Consider the following 6000-nt stretch of genomic DNA (forward strand, 5'->3'; position numbering starts at 1 on the left):
TTCCATTCGGGGGTCGGGGAGCAGCAGAATTCACAGGACAGTGACAGAATGTTCTATACGAGATGAGAGACATGAGACCGCACTTTCAGGAATACCGCAAGTCTTAAACTGGAAGAAGAATGAATCCGATTTCTACATTTGGGAGTGGAACCACAGACTACAAAAGATAAGAAATGTAAAAGAAAAAGAACACCTAGATTGTCTCAAAAATAGGTATAGTGAGAGCAGACTTATTAATGATGATGCTGAAAGTCAAATAATTGCCTGGCCTGTGTGGCTCAGTTGGTTGAGCGTCATCCTGTGCACCAAGAGGTCACTGGTTTGATTCTGAGTCAGGGCACACGCCCCATTGCCGGCTTGGTCCCCAGTAGAGGGTGTGCAGGAAGCATCCAACTGATGTTTCTCTCAAAGTTTCTAACTCCCTCTCACTAAAAAAATCAATAAAGACATTTTTTTTAAAGTCAAATAATTGTTATGTATATTTTCAAACTCTCAATATAAAATAACTATTAACTTAGGATTTTATATACAACACTATTACCTATAAAAAAAATTACCCCCAAACTTAGCAACTTAAAACACATTCAGTATGTCATGGTTACTGTGGACCAGAAGTCCAGGGACAGCTCAGCTCCATCCTCTGTTTATGGTTGGGGCGTTCATAAGGCTACACCAGGTGGTGGCCAGGGCTCAGCTCCCCTCTGAAAGGCCTGGCTGGGATTCTGGCTGCTGGGTGAGGCCCCTTACTTCTTGACCTCACGGCCTCTCAGGTGACAGCTTGCTTCATCCAGGTGCAAGCCGAGAAGGCGGGACAGTCAGCCATGATCTAATCAGAGTGACACCCCTTTGCCCATCCTGTTGGGATCCAGCTCATGTTCAGGGTGGGGGGGCATACACACCTGCTGAGAAGTCGGCCTCACTAGGGAGCAGATACTCAGGAAGAGATGGTGGGACTGAGATGCAAAGGGTGGGAGGCGGGAGCAGCTGCATGTCATTCACATAACAATAACAGCAGCAGTTTGGGTACAAAACAGAGTGGAGCTGGGACTGTGAAGAAACAGGGTCTTGAGATATTGAGGTGCTAGGACGGGAGGTGATCTGAACTGAAGCATTGAATGAATTTATACTCTTAAGTCAAATGTGTGTGCTTAAAAGGTTAAAGGTTGCCCAGCTAGTGTGGCTCAGTGGTTGAGTGTTGACCCATGCACCAAGAGGTCGCTGGTTGGATTCCCGGTCAGGGCACATGCCCATGTTGTGGGCCTGATCCCCAGTGGGGGGCGTGCAGGAGGCGGCCAATTGATGTTCTCTCTCATTGATGTTTCTATCTCTCCTCCCTTCCTCTCTCCAAAATCAATAAAGAAAAACATTTTTTTTAATTAAAAAAAAAAAGATTAAAGGTTACCACTTAAATAGCTTCCAAATCTGAGGGAGGGGATTAGGAAAAATCTGATCAATGCAGCAGGAGTCAGGCAAAGGAGATAAAGGAGCAAAAGATACAATGTGGTGAGAACAACTAAAATGTGGAAAACTCAAGAACAAAGTTAAATGCATTAAACTAGCCAATTTTTTTAAAAAATCACTTAGTAAATTGGATGAAGAAAATGTAGCTGTGTTCTAATGTGAAGGACATAGTTAAAGCAATAAGGACAGATGTACAGGTAGCTGCTAATCAGAAGGAAACAGTGATTCACCAAGTGATTTGGGCATTAGGAGGAATAGCATGGGTAGGAACAGAGTGGACCAGGACAAGACCACAGAACGACTTACCAGGAAGGTTTATTGGCTCTGAGGGAGGGGATCAGGAAAAATCTGATCAATCTAGCAGGAGTTAGGCAAAGGAGATAAAGGACCAAAAACACAGCTTGAAGATCCATAAAGCAAACATTGGTAGAACTAACCGAACAAATGGTCAAATCTACAACCATGGAAGGAAATCGCAACACACATCTCTTATAGTTGAAAAGGCAGGCTTAAAATTAATAAATTCACGGGAAACAGAAAACACAACTAACAAGTAGGATTCAACAGACGTGTAAATCCTTGCACCCCTAATGAAAAAACGCATTGTTTTCAAGAGCACGTGGAATATTTACCAACAATGGACACATTACAAGGTCACAAGCCCAAATCCCAACAAAATACCAATACTCCATATTGATCAGGTTTTCTGACCAAATGCAATGACAACAGAACTAAGAAGTGATCACCAGCCCTGGTGGTACAGTTGGTTGAGCGTCATCCCATGCATCGGACGGTTGTGGGTTCGATTCCTGGTTGGGGAACATGCCCAGCTTGTGAGTTAGGTCCCCAGTCCAGGTGCACAGGGGAGGCAATCAGTGTTTCACACTCACATCCATGTTTCTCTCTCTTCCTCTCCCTTTCTTTCTCTAAAATCAATAAAAACATATATATATATTTTTTTTTTATTGATTTTAGAGAGAAGAAGGGAAAGAGAGAGAGATAGAAACATGGATGAGAGAACACCGATTGGCCGCCTCCTGCATGCCTCCCCCTGGGGATCGGGCCCACAACCTGGGCATGTGCCCTGACCAAGAATCAAACCAGCGACCTCTTGGTACATGGGTCAACGCTCAACCATTGAGCCACACTGGCCGAGATATATATATATATATATTTTTTTTTTTTAAAGTAGCTACCAAACATTTGGAAATGTAAAACCATAAAATTATATTTGACTAATACTTTGAAGAATGAGTCAGGATGGGAGCTTAAAACATTTAGAGTCCAACGGTGGAAAAACACTTCCTGTAAGTGTTTGGGGTGCAGCCAGGCTGGTACGTGGAAAGGAGTTTCTCGCCTGGCAATGCATACACAGGAGACAGGTGGGAAAGCCGTCATCTCACCTTCAGCTCAAGAAGTTAGAATAGGCCCTGGCAGGTTTGGCTCAGCAGTTGGAGCATCGACCTGCGGACCAGAGAGTCCTGGTTTCGGTTCCCACTGGGGGCACGTACCAAAAAAAAAATAGTTGTTAGAAAAGAAATCGCAGAGTAAACCCAAAAGAAGAGAAAGGGAGAAGACAAAGATTACAGAAGGGAATGTGGGTTAAAAATGACAAAGAAGCCCTGGCTGGTTTGGTTCAGGGGTTAGAGTGTTGGCCCAGAGTGTCCCGGGTTCAGTTCCGCTAAGGGCACGTAACTCGGTTGCAGTTTGTCCCTGGTCCCGGTTGGGGTCGTGTGAGTGGCAACCACTTGATGTGTCTCTCTAACGTAGAGGTTTCTCTCTCTCTCTTCCTCCCTCTCTATCTGAAGATAAATGCAGAACTGTCCTTGGGTAAAGATAAAAAAAAAAAAAATGACAAGCCCTGGCCGGTTTGGCTCAGCGGTTAGAGCATCAGCCTGCAGACCAATGAGTCGCAGGTTTGGTTCTAACCAAGGGCACACACCTTGGTTGTTGTTCATCCTGGCCCTGGTCGGAGTCATGTGGGAGGCAACCAGTCGATGCATCTCTCACCTCGATGTTTCTCTCTCTCTCCCTCCCATTCTATCTGAAGATAAATGGAAAAATATCCTTGGGTGAGGATTGAAAAAAAAATTTTTTTTAAACGAGAAAGAAAATGGCCTGGCTGATTTGGCTCAGCAGTTGACGCATTGGCCTGCGGACAAGAGAGTCCCGGGTTCGGTTCCTGCTAGGGGCACGTACCAAAAATAAATAAATAAATAGAAAGGAAAGCCCGCATTAGACAGAATTAACAAAGCAAAAGCTGGCTCTTTGAAAAGATGCCAGGTGGTCAGGTGGCCTCCCATGATCCCACTGCTGGTACTCAGGCATGCACAGTCCCTTCCGGAGTGTGGACTGGACTTACTGGCCGTTCCAATGACCAGAATACAGCAGAAAGGATGGATGCCACCTCCAAGAATGTTGTGACCTCTGTTTCTTTCTGAGCAAATTCAGCCCAGGGCAGGAGCCAGAGCAGCATCCCAGACGGAAGCCCTGAGGGCAGCTTGCTTCATTCCTCCCTCCCCTCAGAGGTTTTGGTGCAAATGCTTAGCACTTGGCTTTGGAGACAATTTATCAAACTCCTGGGTGGGCTGCGCCTTCAAGGTGGAGGTCAGCGTGTAGCCAATCCCTAAGGAGGGGTAGAAGACAGCCCACCAACAGGACAGAGAACCGCCACCACAGTAACAGGTGAGCCTCTTCCCGCAGGACCAGTCCAGACTACTCACAGACATATTTTAGGCATCTATAAAAGCAAAAATGGCGTCTCAGCCTTCACACTGTGCTGGTAGGAAATCAGACCACGGCAGCCTCAGGCGGGAGGACCCCTGCTGAGCCTGGCAGGCCCACGGCACTAAGGTGTGTGCTCGTCCTGCCACAGCACACACCTCACGGCCCCTGGCCCCACCCGTGCACCCTGAGAACCCCCCGACACTGCTGAAAGCAGAAAGCCGTTCACTCATCACCCACTTGTACCCGTGACACTGGTTACCGCCGACTCTCAGGTACACATGTTGGTAGTTAGAAGGTGGGATTGGCACAAGAAGTATTCGGATGGTTCTGGGGATGAAAGGGTCAGTTAGGGTGCCTTCAGCTTCGTGGCCCAAAGTGGCTTCAGTGCAGGTGGTTATCATCTCCCCAGCGAGCTGTCCAGAGTCAGTCTCCAGAGTCGAAGATCTATCCTCAGCAGGAGCCCACCTCCGCACCAGCTCCTCTGGGTTCTCTTTACCTCTTTCCTCAAGGTCTCACTTTTGCTGCTACAGCTCCTGACATCACATGTTCTCCCTACCAGGACAAAGGCGAAGGGTGGTGATGGATTCCTGCCATCTGCCTGTTTTTTAGTGAAAGATAAAACGTCCCAGAACCCACCTGCCTCCTCAGCAAGCACCCTCCCAGGCCCTAGGGCTAGAACTGGGTGGAAGCCCCACACCGAACCAGCCCGAGCAAAGAGGAAGGGGAGGGCCGTATGGAGGGCCTCCAGTGAGGGGCCACGCCCTGGGAATGCCTTTGTAAGCCCACTGCTGGCGGAGGGGACCAGGACACTCCATTCACTAGCATTAGCATCATTTAGTGGGAGAAAGAGATGGGTCCTGGGAAATACCAAGGATGTTTTCAACAGGTCAAGAACCCCAGTCCAGGTGTCATCTCCGTAGATGAAGACGCCAGGGGAAATGACTACAGGACTGCCCCGCGGTGCTGGGTGCTCAGTGGTTGAGTGCCGACCCATGTACCAACTGCCGGTCAGGTTTGTGGTCTCGATCTCCAGTGGGGGGCATGCAGGAGGCGGCCAGTCCATGTTCTCTCTCATTGATGTTTCCATCTCTTTCTCCCTCTCCCTTCCTCTGTCTCTAAAAATCAATAAAGAAAAATAATAAATAAATAAAACAAGAAAGATGACGACTGAATGAGCGGGCCAGCCGTGACCGGTGCAGTGGTGGAAGGAGGCCAGTGGAGAGGGTGGGGCACTGTCCAGGTACAGATGGCCTGCTCTTATTTATTTATTTATTTATATCCTCACCCGAGGTCATATTTTTCCATTTTTTGTTCAGATAGAGTGGGAGGGAGAGAGATAGAGAAACATCGATGCGAAAGGGACACATCGAGTGGCTGCCACCCACACGACCAACCAGGGCTGGGGACAAACTGCCACCGAGGTACATGCCCTTAGCAGGAACCGAACCTGGGTCTCTCTGGACCCCAGGCCGACGCTCTAACCACTGAGAAAACTGGCCAGGGCTTTAAAAAAATTTTTTTTTGTCTTTATTGATTTTTAGAGAGAGGAAGGGAGAGGGAGAGCGAGTTAGAAACATCGATGAGCGAGAACATGGATGGGCCGCCTCCTGCACGCCCCCCACTGGGGACCGGGCCCACAACCTGGGCCGGTGCCCTGACCCGAATGGAACCAGTGGCCTCCTGGTGCAGGTCCAGGCTCAGCCAGCGCGCCGCCCCAGGCCCTCCGCGCGAGGCCCCTCCGCCCCTGCCCCGGCCTGCAGCCCAGCCTGCCCGAGGTCCCGGCCTCCAGACCGCAGACGCCCGGCGGTCACC

The sequence above is a fragment of the Molossus molossus genome, unplaced genomic scaffold, assembly GCF_014108415.1.
Source record: "Molossus molossus isolate mMolMol1 unplaced genomic scaffold, mMolMol1.p scaffold_m16_p_1, whole genome shotgun sequence".
Classification (NCBI taxonomy): Eukaryota; Metazoa; Chordata; class Mammalia; order Chiroptera; family Molossidae; genus Molossus; species Molossus molossus.